Here is a 21,096-nt window from a genome sequence, read left to right as displayed (position 1 = left end):
GAGGTCTGTGAGTGTCAGGGAGCAAGAGTGAATGCCATTGAAAAGGACAAAGTGCTAACCAAACTCAAAGATCTTAAGAAGGACCAGATGGATTACATCCCAGAGTTCTGGAAGAGGTTGCTGAAGAGATAGCAGATGTGTTGTGATCTTTCAAGAATCACTTGATTCTGGCATGGTCCCGGAGGTCTGAAAGATTGCAAATGTCACTCCACTCTTTAAGAAGGGAGGAAGGCAAAAGAAAGGAAATTGTAGGCCAGTTAGCCTAAGCTCAGTGGTTGGGAAAGTGTTGGAGTCTATATTAAGAATGAGGCTTCAGGATACTTGGAGACTAATGACAAAAAATAGTCAAAGTCAGCATGGTTTCCTTAAAGGGAAATCTTGCCTGACAAATCTGTTAGAGTTCTTTGAGGAAGTAACAAGCAGGGTGAATAAAGGAGAGGTAGTGGATGTCATTTACTTGGATTTTCAGAAGGCATCTGATAAGGTGGCACACATGAGGCTGCTTAACAAAATAAAATCCCATTGCATTACAGGAGAGAGACTGACATTGATAGAGGAAAGACTGACAGGCAGGAGGTTACCGGTGACTGGTGGTTTTGCTCAGGGGTCAATATTGGGATCATCATCTTTTCACATTGTTTGTCAATGATTTGGATAATGAAATAGATGGCTTTGTGGCAAAGTTTGCGGATGATACGAAGATAGGTGGCATTACAGGAAAGATAGAGGAATATCTGACAGGCAGGAGGCAGCTGGTAGGAATAAAGGGGCCTTTTCTGGTTGGTTACCAGTGACTGGTGATGTTCCTCAGGAGTCACTATTGGGACCGCTGCTTTTCACATTGTATGTCAGTGATTTGGATAATGGAATTGATGGCTTTTTGTGCAAAGTTTGTGGATGATATGGAGATATGTGGAGGGGTATCTGAGTAGCTAGGGCATCAAAGGTTATGGTGAGAAGGCAGGGGAGTGGGACTAAATAGGAGAAAATGGATCAGCTCATGAAAAAATGGCGGAGCAGACTTGATGGGCCGAATGGCCTACTTCTGCTCCTTTGTCTTATGGTCTTATGGGTAGGTGGTGCTGAGGAAGCAATGCAATTGCAGCAGGACTTAGACAAATTGGAAGAATGGGCAAAAAATTGGCAAATGGAATATAGTGTTGGGAAATGTTTGATAATGCATTTTGGTAAAAGGAACAACAGTGCAGACTATTATCCAAATGGGGTAAAGGTTCAAACACCAGAGGTGCAAAGGGACTTAGGAGTCCTCATGCAAGTCTTCCAGAAGGTTAATTTACAGGTTGAGTCTGTGGTAAAGAAGACAAATGAAATGTTGGCATTTATTTCAAGGAGAATAGAATACAAAAACAAGGAGATAATGCTGAGGCTTTATAAGACAATAGTCAGGCCACACTTGGAGTGTGGTCCACAGTTTTGGGCCCCATATCTCAGAGGTCATTGGAGAGAGTCCAGACAAGGTTCATAAGGATGATTGCAGGAATGAAGGGGTTAACATATGAGGGGTGTTTAGCGGTTTTGGGCCTGTACTCACTGGAATTTAGAAGAACGCAGGGATGTCTCATTGAAACCTACCGAACGTTGAAAGGATTAGACAAGGTGGATGTGGAGAGGATATTTCCTATGGTGGGGGTATCCAGAATTAGAGGACACAGCCTCAGAGTTGAGGGCTGACCCTTTAGAACAGAGTCAAGGAGGAATGTTTTTAACCAGAGAGTAGTGAACCTGTGAATTTCTCTGCCACAGACAGCTGTGGAGGCCAGGTCCGTCCGCACACGTGAAGCAAAAATTGATCGTTTCATGATCAGTCAGGGCATCAAAGGATATGGCGAGAAGGCAGGTGTACGGGGTTGAGTGGAATCTGGGATCAGCCATGATGGAATGGTGGAGATGACTCGATGGGCTGAATGGCCTAATTCTGCTTCTATGTGTAATGGTCTTATGGTGTAAGGAGTTGGTAAGTTCTCTCCATGCCCACATGGGTTCCCTCTGGATGTTCTGGTGTTCTCCCATATTCCAAAGACACACGGGATAGGGTTGGTGAGATGTGGGCACGCTATGTTGGCACCAGAAGCATGGCAACAGTCCGGCCTGCCCCCTGCGCATCCTCAAATGTGTTGGTCATTGACACAAACAATACTTTTCACGGTATGTTTCGATGTAAGTGTGAGAAATTAGGCTAATCTCTTTGTCTCAGGTTTGGATTTATTTATCACGTGTACTGTACATCGAAACATACTGTGAAATGCATTGTTCGTGTTAACAACTAACACCCCCAGGGAAGAGCTGGGGGCAGCCCGCGAATGTCGCCACACATTTCGGTGCCTACATAACTTACCCACAATGCTCAGCAGAACAACACAGAACACAACAAGCAACAAAACAACAACAGCAAAACAATCCCCCCACCACCCACACCTCCCCAGACAGTCCTCTAACCCCATGACAAGCCTCCAGTCTGCAATTTCTTTATCACTTTTCACAAGCACAAGGTGTAGAAGCTAGAGGCCTTTCAGATCCCTGTGTCTGCACTGTTATTTAGTAAGGTCACAGATGTTATTTGACCTCAGCACGCCTTTCCCTCATAACCCCATATTCTTCATTCTTTTAATATCCAAAAATCCTGATCTACCCGGACATACTCAGAGGTTGGGGCTCCACATCTTTCCTGGGCAAAGAATCCAAAATACTCACCCTCTGGGTGAAGTAATGCCTTTCCCTCTCAGCTCTGGATGCTGACCCATTATTCTGAAACCGTTTCCTGCCTCGGACATTCCGGGCAGGGAAAACACCACCCCTGTGTCCACCCTGGCAAACCCCAGACGAATGTTGCACATTACCATGAGATGTCCTCCCCTCAGGTGCCCAATCTTTCATCCAAACCCAACTGCCTAGTATTTCCTCACACAACAACCCCAGTAATCAATCAAAGTTTCCTCAACAACAACCCCTGTAATCAATCAAAGTTTCCTCAACAACAACCCCTGTAATCAATCAAAGTTTCCTCCTTTTGAACAAGAACTTGAATCCAACCATTCCCTCTGTGACGTGTTCCAGTATCACCGTGTGCCCAACTGAGAACCTTTACTCTCTCCCTCTCAGACCTCCCTTGGAAAGCATTTGGTCAGCTGCTATGAGATTTTGTGATGTGGTTGGGAGCAGGCCCAAGAGTCTCTGTTGTAGAGGGTCTCCAGACTGGCTGAGAAGTTACTTAATTGTTTAGAGATGCAGTACAGTAACAGACCCTCCCTGCACAATGAGCCCACACCATACATTTTCACCCATCTGGCCAATTGCCTTACCAACCCATGCCATAAGACCAATAGATATAGGAGCAGAATTTAGCCATTTGGCCCATTGAGTCTGCTCCACCTTTTCATCATGGCTGATCCATTTTCACTCTCAGCTCCAATCTCCTGCCTTCTCCCCGTATTGCTTCATGCCCTGACCAATCAAGAATCCATCAACCTCGGCCTTAAATATATCCAGTGACTTGGCCCCCTCAGCTACCTGTGGCAAAGATTTCCATAGATTCATCACTGTCTGGCAAAAGAAATTCCTCCTCATCTCCATTGTGAAAGGACGTCTCTCTATTCTGAGGCTGTGTCCTCTGGTCCTAGACTCCTGCACCATAGGAAACACCCTCTCCACATCCACTCTATCAAAGCCTTTCAACTTTCGATAGTTTTCAATTAGGTCACCCCTCATTCGTTGGAATGTGGAGGGAAACCCACACTGTCACAGAGGGAACATACACAATGCTTCTAGACAGTGACAGAATTGGACCCTGGTCACTGGCACTTTAAAGCGTTATGCTACCTGCCATATTCAGGGTTTGGGGCAGATCAGCAACAGCTCACTTCAGTAGGGGCTGGGGTGGGGCCAGGGAGAAGCTGCTGATGGACACCATCGCCTCCTGGGCCAGGACGGCAGGCAGATCGCCAGCGTGCTCTCTGCCCCATTCCACAGCACGGCTGCTTTGGTGAAACTGACTGTGGGAGAGAAGTGTTCCTAGAAGGAACAGGAGAGAACAATGCAGGATTGTATTTATTTTATTTCGAGATTCAGCATGGTAACAGGGCATTCTGGCCTAACAAGCCCAGTCCACCCGGTTACACCCATCATGTGGCCAATTGACCTGTTGACCCAACACGTCTTTGCGAAGTGGAGTCTTTGGCATGTGAACATTTGGATGCACATCCCATCGAGAGGTCAGTACATTCCATGAACTCTGCACCATCTGTACACTAGGTTCCACCCTCCAGAGGTGACCAGCAGTGACTCTGAGTCTGTATGTGAACAAGCTGGAATGAAGGATCTATGCAGGATTACTCCCCGGGGCGTGGTCAGAGACAAGAGATACTGAGCTAGCCAGCTGCGTGAAATGCTGATGTAATCACAGCACATCCTCTTGTCTGGGAGCTAGGAGCATTTGTCAGTTGTCGTTCCCAAACAGCCAAGTGCTCCTCTGCCAGAAAACATCAGTGTGTTCACAAAGCACTGGTGAGGCCTCACTTGGAGTACTGTGAAAAGTTTCGAGCCCCTTATCTTCGAAAGAATGTGCTGAAACTGGAGAGGGTTCAAATGAGCTTCACGAAAATGATTCCAGGATTGAAAGGCTTGTCATATGAAGAGCGTTGATGGCTCTGGGCCTGTACTCACTAGAACTCAGAAGAACGAGGTAACCTAATTGAAACCTATCGCACAAGAGACTTATAAATAAGATACAGATGCATGGAGTCGGAGGAAGTGTATTGGCATTGAGAGTGGATTGGTTAACCAACAGAAGGCAGAGAGTTGGTATAAATGGGTGTTTCTCCGGTTGGCGGTCAGTGGTGAGTGGGGTGCCGCAGGGGTCGGTGCTGGGCCCGCAGCTCTCTACCATTGATGATTTGAAAGAGGGGACTGAGCGTAGAGTAGCAAAATTTGCTGATGACACTAAACTGAGTAGAAAAGCAAATTGTACCGCAGATGTGGAAAGTCTACAGAGAGATATAGATAGGTTAAGTGAGTCCTGACGAAGGGTCTCGGCCCGAAACGTCGACTGTGCTTTTTCCTAAGGACGCTGCCTGGCCTGCTGCATTCCACCAGCATTTTGTGTGTGTTGCTTGAATTTCCAGCATCTGCAGATTTCCTCCTGTTTTCATTCTTCAGTAATTAGATTAATTAATGATTAATTTGTTCTAATATGAATTATTGAAGAATCTCTACAAGGTTTTGAAAACTATTCAAGTAATAATATTGTTAATATAAATAAAAACAGGGACATAATTTTAAGGTGATTGGAGGAAAGTATAGGGCGATGTTTTTACACAGAGAGCTGTGGGTATGTGGACTGCTGGACCAGGAGCAGTGGTAGAGGTGGATTCATTGGGGACATTTAAGAAATTCTTAGATAGATAGATGGATGATAGAAAAAAAAGGAGGGTTATGTGCGAGGGAAGGGTAAGATTAGGTTAAAAGTTTGGCACAATATCATGAGTCACGGAGAGCATTGGCAAAGACTGAAGGCAGGTGCGGAACACACTGCTTCCATCTATAGATAAGGATATGTATGGTACTTGTGAGAGAGTTTCAAATTGGAGTAGGGCAAGTTACCAGAGCATTAGGCAGGAACGAAGCAGAGTTAATTGGGAACACCTTTTTTCTGACAAGTCCACATCACCACAACAGGGTGACTAAAGATCAATTCACAGGGTGCAGGAAAGGTTTGTTCCCATGAGAAGGTAGGACGAGGTTGGAAAGTTAAGAGAATCTTGGATGTGATCCAAGAGAGAGGTGAGGGACTTAGTCAAGAAAGAAAAGGAAAAGTGTCTGATGCTTCGGAAGTTTGGATCAAATGAAGCACATGAGGAATGTAGAGAAGCCAGAAAAGAATTAAATTAGGAAAGACAGGAGGGGCCATGAAATACCTTGATGTCTTTCAAATTACTGGTCTTTCAACTGAAGCTACAAGCATTCTTCAAATCCTTCCCCATCTTTCATTCTTCAGTCCTGACGAAGGGTTCCGACCCAAAACATTGACTCATCGTTTGTAACTGATGCTGCCCGACCTGCCGAGTTCATCCAGCGTACTGAAAGTGTTGCAGGGGCCATGAAAAGTCCTTGGAAGTAGAATTAAGGTGAATCCCAAGGAATTCTATATATCAAGAACAAGAGGATAACCAGGAGAGGGTCATACCACTCTAAGAAAATAAGAGGGAACATTTGTTTGGATGTGGAGAATGTGAGTGAGGTATGTACTGAGTACTTTAATTCAATATTTACCAAGAAAAAGGAGATGGAGGACCTGGAGATCAGTGCTGAGTCTACAGAGCCAATAAAAGATATTCACCCCCCTCCCCTTCTGTTGATCAGTTGATCACTGTCAAAAAAAGCCAAATTAAATCCATGGTGATTCAATGTTGTAAAACAATAAAGCATGAAAACTTCCAAGGAGGGTGAATACATTTTATAGGCACTATATAAGTATGTTAAGGCATTTAGAGGTCAAGGCGGAGGAAGTGTTGTGCCTCCTAATGAGCATTAAGATGGATAAGTCCCAGGGGCCTGATGAGATTGGTGTTGTTCCTCTCCGTGCCTTGTGTTAATCAGGTTCTATAGCAGTTGTCTGTTTTTTACAGGGCCAAGTTGCTTGCTTGATGTTCAACCCAGCAAGGAGGGGAAGGGTGCAAGGAGCCAGATAGATTCAAACCCGGGACTATTTGCCTTGAAGTCCAGTGCAGATGCCACTACACCACCAGCTGGCCTTGATGGGGTTAACCCCGAGTTATTGAAAGAAGCAGGGTACAAAATTACTGGGCCCTTGACCAGTATCTTCATGTCCTCTAGCCACAGGCATGGACCCGGAAGACAGGAGACTGGCTAATGTTTTATCTCTATTTAAGCATGGAATAAGGGAAAATCCTACAAACTATGGACTGGTGAGACCCATGTCATTGCAGAGAAATTGCTGGAGAAAATTCTTAGGGATGGGATATTTGAGCTTTTGGAGATCCCGTGGCATAATTAGGGGGACCAGCTTGGCTTTGTGCAGGACAGGTCATGTCTTACCAACTTGATTGAGATCTTTGACAAGGTGATGAGAAAGATTGATAAGGGTAGGGCAGTGGATGTTGGATTTTAGTAAGGCATTTGAAAAAGTCCTTCATGGAAGGCGAATCCAGAGGATTAATATGCATGGGATCTATATTAATATGCATGTCCATATTAATATGTATGGAGTATACATTAATATGCATGGAGTCCACAGAAAACTGGCTGTTTAGACTCAGAACTGACTTGTGCATAAAAGACGGAGGGCCGTGGTTGGAGGAACATTCGATCTGGAGGTCTGTAATCAGTAGTGTTCCACAGAGATCTGAGCTGGAACCTCTGCTGACGGCAATGCAGCCAATGAACACTGAGCTGAACTGAAATATGCCCGGACTCTTCTGATTTCATGTTTTATATTCTGTATTTCTCGTTCTTTTTTTTGTTGCCATTTGCATGTTATTTTGCCTGTGGGGGTGCGAGGTTAATGTTTTCCTTTGAACGAGTTGGTTCCATGCTTTTTTTGTTTTGGGGCTGTCTCTGGGGGAGCGGACTCTCAGGCTTGTGTACTACACACATACATTGAATCCTCGAATCTTTGGAGGTAGCTTAACACTACAGCATGAACTTCAAGTTCTTCAATGATCTCCAGCAGCTCTGTGATTGGAAACTAACTTAATTAATTCTCCATTGCTGTTTCTGCAGCAGTTTTGCTTCACCAGTCAGGGTTGTTAGCCCTGAGCTGAACCCCCGAACCTGGAGGACTGGGGGACCACTCAGCCCTTTGACCTGTTCGGCATGGGTGACCCTACCAAGAGCCAAAGCACGAAGCCCTGACTCCAGCCAACTTATATCTCTGGGTCATTGAGGCACGCAAGCCTCCAAACCCCATGACAAGATCGTGGTCCTCTTGAAGGATTGCTTGGAAAGACAGCGATGGATAAGGCACAGTCAAAATGGTATTGTTGAAGGAAATGTTGCCTCACAAAATTGAATTGGAATTTTAGGAAGTAACTAAGCATATTGAAGAGGGGAGAGTGACAAATGTTGTTCACGTGGTTTTGATATGACCACAAGACCATAAGATATAGGAGCAGAATTAGCTCTTTTAAGTTATTTTGCAAGATCCCATCAAGGCTGGTCTATAAGACTGGAGCCTGTGGGATCAAGGACAAATTGGTCAATTGAACCCAGAGTTGACTTGATGACAGGATCCTTGGGGGGGAGGGTTTGGGGGTTACCTTGTCTGATTGGAAGTCAGTGATTGGTGATGTACCACAGGGTTGTGCAGAGCAGAGGCAGTGCGATGGGAGACCAAGCAAGGGCCGGATTCACCATGGTGTTCCCTGAGAGGGAGCGTTTCTGTTAAGATGGCAGAGTGGAGACCTTGGAGCAGAAGTAACTGTTGGGAGCAACCTGATTGAGGGCATTGCAAAAATCATTTTCCTGTGTTGGGCTACGTGGGTCAATACACACAAAATGTTGGTGTAACTCAACAGGTCAGGCAGCAAGTCTGAATAAACAGTCACCATTTTGAGCTGAAGCCCTTCATCAAGACGTTAAGAGGGGAGAGGTACAGGGTGAGAAGGAAGAGTTTGTTTCTTCGTTATGTGCCGTGTCTTAAGACGTGGGCAATCATGTTCTTTCCATGACCATGATTGATCTTGGCAAATTTTTCTACAGAAGTGGTTTGCCATTGCCTTCTTCTGGGCAGTGTCTTTACAAGATGGGTGACCCCAGCCATTATTAATACTCTTCAGAGATTGTCTGCCTGGCATCGGTGGTCGCATAACCAGGACTTGTGATATGCACCAGCTGCTCGTACAACCATCCACCACCTGATCCCATGGCTTCACATGACCCTGATCAGGGGCTAAGCAGGTGCTACACCTTGCCCAGGGTGACCCCAGCTAGTGGAGGGAAGGAGCACCTTACATCTTCTTTGGTGGAGACGTATCTCCACCCCATCACCCAGGAGAAGGAAGAAGGAACAGGTACAAGGTGAGGGAAGAGGGAACAGGTTCAAGGTGAGGGTGGGGGCCAGGTATAAGGTGGGGAAAGAGAGGGCAGGTACAAGGTGAGGGAAGAGTGGAGAGGTACAAGGTGAGGGGGAGGGGCAGGTACAAGGTGAGAGAAGAGGGGAGAGGTACAAGGTGAGGGAAGAGGGAACAGGTTCAAGGTGAGGGTGGGGGCAGGCATAAGGTGGGAAAAGAGAGGGCAGGTACAAGGTGAGGGGGAGGGGAAGGTACAAGGTGAGGGGCAAGTATAAGGAGGGGGAAGAGGGGAGAGGTACAAGGTGAGGGAAGAGGGGAGGTACAAGGTGAGGGGGAGGGGAGAGGTATAGGGAGGGGGAAGAGGGGATGGGTACAAGGTGAAGGAAGAGGTTTAGAGGCGATCTGAGGGAGATATTATTATTGTCATTAACTTTCAGCTCATGAGATCTCAGTCTATTTATGAAGCAGTTTCCGTAGCGAGTTCTGATTGCTTTATTTCCCTAAATTGCTATTGAACATCAGATCACAGGCAGTTTATGACTGGCTGGAAGCTGGCTCATTTAAATAGTCCAATCTGAATATCTGTAACCAACTGGTTGTAGATTATCACCCGTAATCATGTAAAAATCGTTAAACAATTTGAACATCATTGAGTGCCAAGTACACAGAGAATTCTGTCCATCGAAGGTTGCTATGGCAACCTGCTGAGAGAGAAGTAGAAAGTAGCATGTTGGCAGTTTTTATGTGATTGGTCACGTCTGGAATTTGACCTTAGAATTCTGATGCCGATTATTAAACGTGATTCAGTCGTGTGGTTTGGTGCATACATTGAATTCTTTGTTGAGGTTGCTGCCTTTTCCTCATCTCTGAGACGGCTCGCTGTGCTGGTCCTCAGTCTGCTGTGTATTTCACGCATCAGATATGCTCACTTACTCAGCTGAAATTCAGCTGCTTCCTGCTCGTATCGCAGTGTCTGGGTGTCATCCCTTTGATTAATTCTCGCTGAGGAAGTGCGTTTTCCTGTAGGGTTTCTACAAGGAACTGACTTTTCAGTAATCCATTGAAACAAAGGCCATGTCACACCAGCCATCAGCTCACCGCTCCCTCCCAGTGCTCTCGTTACTCCCGTAAAAAGCTGCTCGCAAATAACGCTGTGGATTTTGAGTTACTGCAAGATGCAGATAAAGGAGAGGAGGTGCTGGTCTCGAAAGCCGGATTCAGAGAGATTCTTCTGTTAGAATCAGAATCAGATTTGTTATTGCTGGCTTATATGATGAGAAATGTGTTGTGTCAGCAATACAGAGCAAAGTCATAAAATTATTATAAATCACAAAATAAATCAATATCACTAAAAAGCATCACAAGTTAGTGTTCATGGATTCATGGACTGTTCACAAGTTAGTGTTAATGGGTTCATGGACTGTTCACAAGTTAGTGTTCATGGGCTTATGGACTGTTCACAAGTTAGTGTTCTTGGGCTTATGGACTATTCACAAGTTAGTGTTCATAGATTCTAGATTACTCACAAGTTAGTGTTCATGGGTTTATAGACTGTTCACAATATAGCATTCATGGACCGTTCACAAGTTAGTGTTCATAGATTCATGGATCGTTCACAAGCTAGTGTTCATGGACAATTCACAAGTTAGTGTTCATGGACCGTTCACAAGTTAGTGTTCATGGGCTTATGGACTGTTCACAAGTTAGTGTTCATGGGCTTATGGACTGTTCACAAGTTGGTGTTCATAGATCCATGGGCCGTTCACAAGTTAGTGTTCATGGGCTTATGAACTGTTCACAAGGTAGTGTTCATGGACTCGCAAACAACAGGAATTCTGCAGATGCTGGAAATTCAAGCAACACACATCAAAGTTGCTGGTGAATGCAGCAGGCCAGGCAGCATCTCTAGGAAGAGGTACAGTCAACGTTTCAGGACGTCAGGATGAAGGGTCTTGGCTTGAAATGTCAACTGTACCTCTTCCTAGAGATGCTGCCTGGCCTACTGCGTTCACCAGCAACTTTGATGTGTGTTGCCAATGTTCATGGACTGTTCACAAGGTAGAGTTAGTGGGATCATGGACCATTCAGAAATCTGATGGTGGAGGGGAAGAAGATGTTCTTAACTCTGTTCCTAAATCTACATGTACAGGTTAACTTGTAGGTTGAGTCTGCGGTGAGGTGAGGAAAGCAAATGCGATGTTAGCGTGCGTTAGGAGAAAAAAGGAAAATAAAGCAAGGCTGTAATGATGAGGCTTTATAAAACACTGAGTCAGACCACACTTGGAGTATTGTGAGCAGCTTTGGGCTCCTTACCTATGAAAGGATGCGCTGAAGTTGGAGAGAGCTCAGAAGAGATTCATCAGAATGATTCTAGGAATTAAATTGTTAATGTATGATAGTTCTGGGGCTGTACTTACCGGAGTTTAGAAGAATGGGATGGGGGGAAGATCTCTTTAAATGAACATTGAAAGGCCTCAATAGAGTGGATGTGGAGAGGAAGTTTCCTGTCTTGAGGGAGTTGAGGACCAGAGAGCACAGTCTCTGAAGAGAGGAAGATTTCGAAGGGAGATGAGGAGGAATTTCTTCAGCCAGAGAGTGGTGACTCTGTGAAGTTCATTGTCACGGGCGCCTGTGGAGGCTGCCATTAGGTGTCAGTATCCAAATGTTCATATGAATGTGGCTCATTCATGACGTGATGGCATAGCGATTAACACGGTCACTGTACAGCATCAACAGTTACCGACTGGGGCTCAATTCCCATCGCTGAACGTACAGTCTCCTCGTGACCACGTGGGTCTCCTCCGGTCCTCTGGTTTCTTCCTACATTCCAAAGATGGGTTCGTGAGTTGAGGGCATGCTGTGTTGGGCTGGCAACACTTGCAGGGTGCCCTCAGCACAATGCTCTCTGATTTGAGCAGATGCTAATGAAGCATTTCACTGTATGCTTCAAGGTCTCAATGTCCCTGTGGCAAATAAAGCTAATCTTTATCCATTTTGTGTTCTCAAGATTGATCTTCCCAGTAAGTGATTAGTATCTGTAATTCTGTGTCAGCCTGATGTTTGCGAAGGTTAAGTTACTCCTAACCTAATTCCCACTGATGAACCAGGTCCATTAACAGATAACCAGATAATGAAATTGGCTGAAAGTGCGGAGTGCAAGCACTCCTGTACAAGTCTCCAGTGGTTTACCATAGTCGCTGAAGGAAGCTGCAAGCATTTCAGAAGCTCTTGGCTCTGTGCTCCCTGATCTCTGGGGTTTGAGATGAGCTCAGGCAATACTGATGTGCTTATATGTTGGACACCAACAGCCACGTGATCTCCACACAGTGTTTACCAGTCCTGGTCTGCTCAGACCTGCAGTAACCAGGAGATCACAAGCCCTGGTTACCAACAGAGTGCCAGGTTCAGACGAAGAGATGTTGGTTAAACACAGGAAACAGAATCACGAGTTCAGGTGAAGATGGAGGGTGAATTGCAGCAGCCTTGAGTTGACCAACTTTCACTTGGCGGGGCAAAGGAACTGCATGGTGATGGTCAGTTACAAAGTCCCACCACCATTCAAGGTTGTGCCTCTTTCACTTGATACACCTGTGATAATCCTCGGCTTGTTGGGCAATCCCAGTGATTTTGTTCTCCCTCATCTACCATCATTTCAGATCACAGCATAACCAGCCAAAATTTTGTAATCTATTCTCCTCCTCGAATCAACTTAAATATCCAAAGTGTGTTTATATTGTTCCATCAAAACCACTAAAAGAAGTACAATGAGGTTACAAAAAGGCAACCTGAGAGCATCCTTCGGGAGGGTGAACCCACAGAAAGCATCCAGTCCAGATGAAATACCTGGCCAAGTACTAAAGACCTGTGTTGACCAACTGGCTGGAGTGTTCACTGAGACCTTTAACCCCTCATTTCAGCAGTTTGAAGTACCCATCTGCTTCAAGCAAGCTTCAATTATACCCATGCCCAAGAAGACTGTATAAGCCTGCTGCAATGACTATCGTCTAGTAGCACTTATGTCCACCGTGATGAAGTGCCTTGAGAGGTCGGTGATGAAACTCCTGCCTGAGAAGCGACTCAGATCCGCTCCAATTTGCCTACTATCACAACAGGTCCACAGCAGATGCCAATTTCATTGGCGCTTCGCTCACCCCTGAAACATCTGGACTGCAAGGATGCTGTTCAGTGACTACAGCCGGTAATTCAATACTATCATCCCCTCAAAAATAATCACTAAGTTCCGAGACCTTGGCCTCGATAACTTGTGCAACTGGATCCTTGATTTCCTCACTTGCAGATCCCAGGCAGTTTGGATTGGCAACAACATCTCCTCCAGAATCTCCATCAGCAAAGGTGCACCACAGGGCTGTGTACTTAGCCCCCTGCTCTACTCGCTTTATCCTTAGGACTGTAAAGTTAAGCACATTTCCAATGCCGTATTTAACTCTGCTGATGACACCATCATCGTTGGCTGGGTCAAGAGTGGTGACAGTTCAGCATATAGGAGGGAGTTTGAAAATCTGGCTGATTGGTGCCACAGTAACAACCTCTCTCTTAAAGTCAGGAGGACCAAGGAGGTGATTATGGATTTCAGGTGAAGGAAACAGGAGTTCCATGAGCCAGTCCTCATCGGGAGATCAGAGATGGGGAGGGTTATTGATCATAAATTGCTCGGTGTTCTCATTTCAGAGGGTCTGTCCTGGGCCCAGCACGTAAGTGCAATTTCAAACAAAGCACTGCAGCACCTCTACTTCCTTAGGAGTTTGAGAAGATCCAGCATAATATCTAAAACTTTGAGAAACTTCTATAGGTGTGTGGTGAAGAGTATCACGCCTGGTATGCAAACACCAATTCCCTCATACAGAAAATCCTACATAAAGTAGTGGATACAGCCCAGTCCATCACGGGTAAAGCCCTCCCCGCCATTGAGCACATCTACATGAAACGCTGTCACAGGAAAGCAGCATCCATCATCAAGGACTCTCACCACCCAGGCCAGGCTCTCTTCTCACTGCTGCCGTCAGACAGAAGGTACAGGAGCCTCAGGACTCACACCACCAAGTTCAGGAACAGTTACTACACATCAACCGGGAGGCTCTTGAATCAGAGGGGATAACTTCACTCAACTTCAAACAAGAGAAAATCTGCAGGTGCTGGAAATCCAAGCAACACGCACAAAATGCTGGAAGAACTCAGCAGGCCAGCCTAGCCTTCTGAGTTCCTCCAGCATTTTGGATGTGTTGCTTCACCTAGCTTCAATCACCCCATCACTGAACTGCTCCCACAACCTATGGACTCACCTTCACAGACTCTTAAGCACAATCTTTTCTCAATTGCTAGGAGCTTTCAGACTATTCTAATGGCGTTTAGTATTGTGGTTTTCTGGAGATTTATATAGATATTGCTGTGTAGGCCTAATTGTATAATGCCATTGTACAATGACTTTGGGATGATACCAGTTATAGATATTACTATTGGGACATGCTCATGTTCCATAGTCTTTCAATTTCCTCTTATAATTCGGCATATTTCCGGTGTTTTTCATTTATTGATTTCTGTATGTCATGTGTGTTTGAAATGTTTCTGTCTATTAAGTAAGTTGTTCTTGCTTGTTTGTCCTGTAATATGAACCCAGACAGTCATTATGGATCGTCCTACCTGTAAAAGTGTATAGGTCATAGAGTCATACACTCATGGAGTACAGCACAGAAACAGACCCTTCGGCCCATCTAGTCCAAGCCAAAAATATTGAAACTGCCTACTCCCATTGACCTGCACTGGGTCCATAGCCCTTCCATCCATGTACCTATTCAAACTTCACTTAAATGTTGAAATCGAGTTCGCATGCACCACTTGTGCTGACAGATCATTCTAGATTCTCACGACCCTCTGAGTGAAGAAGTTTTCCCTCTGGCTCCCCTTAAACTTTTCACCATTCACTTTTAACCCATGACCTCTGCTTGTAGTCCTACCCAACCTCAGTAGCAAAAACCTACTTGCATTACCCTATCTATACTCCTCATAATTTTGTATACCTCTATCAAATTCCCTCTCAATCTTCTACGTTCTAAGGAATAAAGTCCTAACCTATAAAAATTGCTGGTGAATGCAGCAGGCCAGGCAGCATCTCTAGGAAGAGGTACAGTCAACATTTCGTGCCGAGACCCTTCGTCAGGACTAACTGAATGAAGAGCTAGTAAGAGATTTGAAAGTGGGAGGGGGAGGGGGAGATCCAAAATGATAGGAGAAGACAGGAGGGGAAGGGATGGAACCAAGAGCTGGACAGATGATAGGCAAAAAGGGATATGAGAGGATCATGGGGACAGGAGGCCTAGGGAGAAAGAACGGGAGAGGGGGGAAGCCCAGAGGATGGGCAAGGAGTATAGTGAGAGGGACAGAATGAGGAAAAGGAGAGAGAGAAAAAGAATATATATATATATATATATATAAATAATAATTAATAAATAAATAAATAGATGACGGATGGGGTACGAGGGGGAGGTGGGGCATTAATGGAAGTTAGAGAAGTCAATGTCCATGCCACCAGGTTGGAACACCTTATATTCCATCTGGGTAGCCTCCAACCTCATGGCATGAACATTGACTTCCGCTAATGCCCCACCTCCCCCTCGTACCCCATCTGTTATTTATTATTATTTTATATATATAAAATATATATTTGTGTGTGTGTGTGTGTATATATATATATTCTTTTCCTCTCCTTTTTCTCCCTCTGTCCCTCTCACTATATCCCTTGCCCATCCTTTGGGTTTACCCCCCTCCCCCTTTTCTTTCTCCATAGGCCTCCTGTCCCATGATCCTCTCATATTCCTTTTGCCAATCACCTGTCCAGCTCTTGGCTCCATCCCTCCCCTCCTGTCTTCTCCTATCATTTCGGATCTCCCCCACCCCCTCTCACTTTCAAATCTCTTACTAGCTCTTCCTTCAGTTAGTCCTGACGAAGGGTCTCAGCCCAAAACGTCGACTGTACCTCTTCCTAGAGATGCTGCCTGGCCTGCTGCGTTCACCAGCAACTTTTATGTGTGTTGCTTGAAATTCCAGCATCTGCAGATTTCCTCGTGTTTGAAGTCCTAACCTATTCAATCTTTCGTTATAAATCAGTTTCTCCAGACCAGGCAACATCTTTGTCAATTTTCTCTGTACTCTTTCAAACTTACATCTTTCCTGTAGGTAGGTGACCAAAACTGCACACAATACTCCAGATTAGGCCTCATCAACGTCTTGTGCAATTTCAACATAACATCCTATCTCCTGCACTCAGTACTTTGATTTATGAAGGCCAATGTGCCAAAAGCTTTCTTTACACGACCCTATCTATCTGTGATGCCACCTCCAACGAATTGTGAGCCTGTATTCCCAGATCCCTTTGTTCTACCACATACCTCATTGCCCAACCACTCACTGTGTGTAAGACCTATCCTGGTAGGTCCTACCGAAGTGCAAAACCTCGCACTTATCTGCATTGAATTCCTTCTGCCAGTTTTCAGCCCATATTCCCAGCTGATGCAGATCCTGCTGCAAGCCATGATAGCCTTCTTCAGTGCCCACTACATCCCCCAATCGTGGTGTCATCTGCAAATTTGCTGAACATTATCATGCAGATTATTGATATTGATGATGAATAACACTGGACCCAGCACTGGCCATAATATAATTAGTAAAGCTAGATCAGGCTTGTATTTATAGTAAGGTATGGTGTCTTTTATGAGTTTGCATTTTAAAGCAAGATTTTGGAGAATGATGCCTCCCACTTGATTGTGTCCGTGGAAGTAATCAGATTGAGTTAAACTGCTGCAGGATCCTGTAACGTATTGAATTGTTTCTGGTTTCTCTTGGCATTTTCTGCATTTATCATCTTGAATTTGTTATTCTTTTAGGATGGATTTTTGATCATTTTTGTGTTAACCATCTGGTCCTGTATGGCCACAAGGATCCCCTCTGTTTCTGGGAAGAGGTCTCCAACCTTGAGCCAGCATTTGATGCACCCTTGTTGACGTCTAATATGCTCAGATCACTTCCATGGTGAGACATGCTCTTTCATTGGTTAACTTTTTCTCCTGTAGTGATAATTTCTTCATTTTTCGGGGTTGTGCTTTTATTTAAGTTTAGTGGTGTGTACTTCATATCAGAATTTGCTCCGTTCTCATGGAGGTCTGAATCAGGTTTTTGTTGATGAAAGGAAGGGGTCAATAACTCTACTGGGTGATTCTTATAGACCACCCAATAGTAACAGAGACATCAAGGAGCAGATAGGGAGACAAATTCTGCAAAGGTGTAATAATAACAGGGTTGTCGTGGTGGAAGATTTTAATTTCCCAAATATTGATTGGCATCTCCCTAGAGCAAAGGGTTTAGATGGGATGGAGTTTGTTAGGTGTGTTCATGAAGGTTTCCTGATACAATATGCGTATAAGCCTACAAGAGGAGAGTCTGTACTTGATATGGTAATGGGAAATGAACCTGGTTAGGTGTCAGGTCTCTCGGTGGGAGAGCATTTTGGAGATAGTGATCACAATTCTATCTCCTTTACCTTAGCATTGGAGAGGGATAGGAACAGACAAGTTAGGAAAGAGTTTAACTGGAGTAAGGGGAAATATGAAGCTCCCAGGCAGGAACTTGGAAGCACAAATTGGGAACAGATGTTCTCAGGGAAATGTATGACAGAAATGTGGCAAATGTTCATGGGATATTTGTGTTGCGTTCTGCAGAGGTACATTCCAATGAGACAGGGAAAGAATGGTAGGGTACAGGAACTGTGGTGTACAAAGGCTGTTGAAAATCTATTCAAGAAGAAAAGAAAAGCTTATGAAAGGTTCAAAAAACTAGGTAATGATAGAGATCTAGAAGATTATAAGGCTAGCAGGAAGGAGTTTAAGAATGAAATTAGGAGAGCCAGAAAGGGCCATGAGAAAGCCTTGGTGAGCAGGATTAAGGAAAACCCCAAGGCATTCTACAAGTATGTAAAAAGCAAGAGGATAAGATGTGAGAGAATAGCGCCAATCAATTGAGACAGTGGAAAAGTGTGTATGGAACTGGAAGAGATAGCAGAGGTACTTAATGAATTCTTTGCTTCAGTATTCACTACAGAAAAGGATCTTGGCGATTGTAGGGATGACTTACAGCGGATTGAAAATCTTGAGCATATAGACATTAAGAAAGAGGACTTGCTGGAACTTTAGGAATGCAGCAAATTGGATAAGTCTCCAGGACCAGACGAGAAGTACCCCAGGGATCTGTTCTGGGACCCCTACTCTTCATGATTTTTATAAATGACCTGGATGAGGAAGTGGAGAGGTGGTTAGTTAATTTGCTGATGACACAAAGGTTGGGGGTGTTGTGGATAGTGTGGAGGGCTGTCAGAGGTTACAACGGGACATCGATAGGATGCAAAACTGGGCTGAGAATTGGCAAATGGAGTTCAGCCCAGATAAGTGTGAGGTGGTTCATCCTGGTAGGTCAAATATGATGGCAGAATATAGTATTAATGGTAAGACTCTTGGCAGTGTGGAGGATCAGAGGGATCTTGGGGTCCGAGTCCATAGGACACTGAAAGCTGCTGCGCAGGTTGACTCTGTGGTTAAGAAGGCATACAGTGCATTGGCCTTCATCAATCATGGGACTGAGTTTAAGAGCCAAGAGGTAATGTTACAGCTATATAGGACCCTGGTCAGACCCCACTTGGAGTACTGTGCTCAATTCTGGTCATCTCAATACAGGAAGGATGTGAAAACTATAGAAAGGGTGCAGGGGAGATTTACAAGGATGTTGCCTGGATTGGGGAGTGTACCTTATGAGAATAGGTTGAGTGAACTCGGCCTTTTCTCCTTGGAGCGATGGAGGATGAGAGGTGACCTGATAGAGGTGTATAAGATGATGAGAGGCATTGATCGTGTGGATAGTCAGAGGTTTTTTCCCAGGGCTGAAATGGCTAACACGAGAGGGCATAGTTTTAAGATACTTGGAAGTAGGTACAGAGGTTATGTCAAGGTTAAGCTTTTTACGTAGAGTGGTGAGTGCATGCAATGGGCTGCCAGCGACGGTGGTGGAGTTGGATACGACAGGGTCTTTTAAGAGACTCCTGGATAGGTATGTGGAGCTTAGAAAAATAGAGGGCTATGGGTAACTCTAAGTAATTTCTAAATTAAGTACATCTTCGGCACAGCATTGTGGGCCGAAGGGCCTGTATTGTGCTGTAGGTTTTCTATGTTTCTATGTTTCGATGAAACCATATTGGACTTAGAGAGTCGGCCTGAAAATCATCTTGGTTTATTTTGATAACGGTTGAACTCAATCTGATTACTTACACAGACACAATCATGTGTGGCACCTTGTCAAAGGCCTTCTGAAAATCCAAATATACAACATCCACTGCATCTCCCTGCCTAGCCTACTGGTACAAAAAATGATACAATGTTCCTCCAGAATGATATCACAAGAAACACAGAACAAACCAAGACTAAATCTGACAAAACCACATAATATTAACATATAGTTACAACAGTGCAAAGCAATACTGTAATTTGATAAAGAGCAGACCATGGGCATGGTAAAAAAAAAGTCTCAAAGTCCCGATAGCCTCATCATCTCACACAGACGGTAGAAGGGAGAAACTCTCCCTGCCACGAATCTCCAAGTGCTGCAAACTTACCGATGCAGCACCATTGGAAGCACCCAACCACAGCAGACTCTGAGTCTGTCTGAAAACTTCGAGCCTCCGACACCAAGCACTGAGCACCATCCTCTGCCGAGCGCTTCGACCCCGCCCCGGCCGCTGAGGACTCGGGGCCTTCTCCTCCGGAGATTCTGGACCACACAGTAGCAGCAGCAGTGAAGCAGGCATTTCAGAAGTTTCACCAGATGATCCTCCGTGCTCTCACGTCTGTCTCCATCAAATCAGAATTGTGCACGGCACCCTACTTGACAGATAACAGACCTCACCACCGGAGTGGCCGCTGCGAGCTGCGTCATGCTGCCATCTTCTCCTCTCGTAGATTTACTTTGAGCTCTGAACTGCTCCTGAACCTGGTAATGTAAGTACTTGCCACACCACCAGGTATGAGAAATAAGTTCTATATGTTATATTAATTTACAATATTTTTAAGCGTTGCAGTATGTTGCTGCTGCAAAACAACAAGTTTCATGACGTATGTCAGTGATAATAATGCTGATTTTTGACCCTTGCTTCCCATTGATCTTGGCTTCACTCTGGGAGATGCACTAATGCTGAGGGCCGGTCGGTCAACCCCATGTAATGGGGAAAGAGCATCTGAGACTCACCTATTGATCATGTCCAATACAGTGTCCATTAGCCACAGGACGATTCATTCACTGGGAGTGAGAGTGCTGTTTCATTACTCATGTCCTCCTCCCAGCCACGCCGCCTCTGAGCCCACAGAAGCTTTGGAGTGACATCTAGAGTTGTGAGCAGGGTACTGATACCACCGTTGTTCCCTCTGCCGGGGCCTGTGTCCAGGACTCTCAGGACTGAGGTCTTCAGATGCTGGAGGAAGCTCTCGACTTGTTGGCCTTGGATCAGCCTCCAGCAGCGGCCTGTGCGTCCCGTCGGTGAGTAGCAGGCCAAGTGCGCAGGGCTGAGAGCTTACACAGCGAGGTGGATCCCATGAGACACCTTGATGAAGGTTCAGCACTCTAATCCTGCCCAAGCTCCCAATTTTCAGAAAAGAATCTATAAATTCCCGTTTGTAAGATTTCCAGCCGCAAATAAACAGGATTCTTTGTTGAATTTAATAAGGGTGTGGAAGTTAGCAGTAGATGTGAAGTGTCACAATTTTGCCTGTCAGCTGCCCCATCACCAGTTTCAGTTTCACCAGCGGGAGTTCAGGGATTGAACCATCAGAGCTTAGGACATAGAACATTACAGCACAGTACAGGCCCTTCAGCCCATGATGTTGTCCTGGACATTTCACCTACTCCAAGATCAATCTAGCCCATCTTTACCACATGGCCCTCCATGTTTCTATCATCCATATGCCTTTCTACGAGTCTCCTAAATACCCCTAATGTATCTGCC

At 45.1% G+C, this 21,096-nt stretch overlaps 1 long non-coding RNA gene across 1 annotated transcript; it reads left to right on the top strand.

Annotated features, from left to right (window-relative positions):
- The first annotated feature begins 4,450 nt into the window (after nucleotides 1–4,450).
- LOC140190047 (uncharacterized) lies at nucleotides 4,451–20,226 on the top strand. Its single transcript, XR_011883529.1, has 3 exons — nucleotides 4,451–4,699; nucleotides 16,943–17,087; nucleotides 19,374–20,226. It is a non-coding gene; the product is annotated as an uncharacterized lncRNA (long non-coding RNA).
- Nucleotides 20,227–21,096: the final 870 nt, after the last annotated feature.

The sequence above is a fragment of the Mobula birostris genome, chromosome 29, assembly GCF_030028105.1.
Source record: "Mobula birostris isolate sMobBir1 chromosome 29, sMobBir1.hap1, whole genome shotgun sequence".
Taxonomy (NCBI): domain Eukaryota; kingdom Metazoa; phylum Chordata; class Chondrichthyes; order Myliobatiformes; family Myliobatidae; genus Mobula; species Mobula birostris.
Note: the sequence above shows the minus strand (reverse complement) of the source record. Positions and strands in the feature narration are given on the sequence as shown.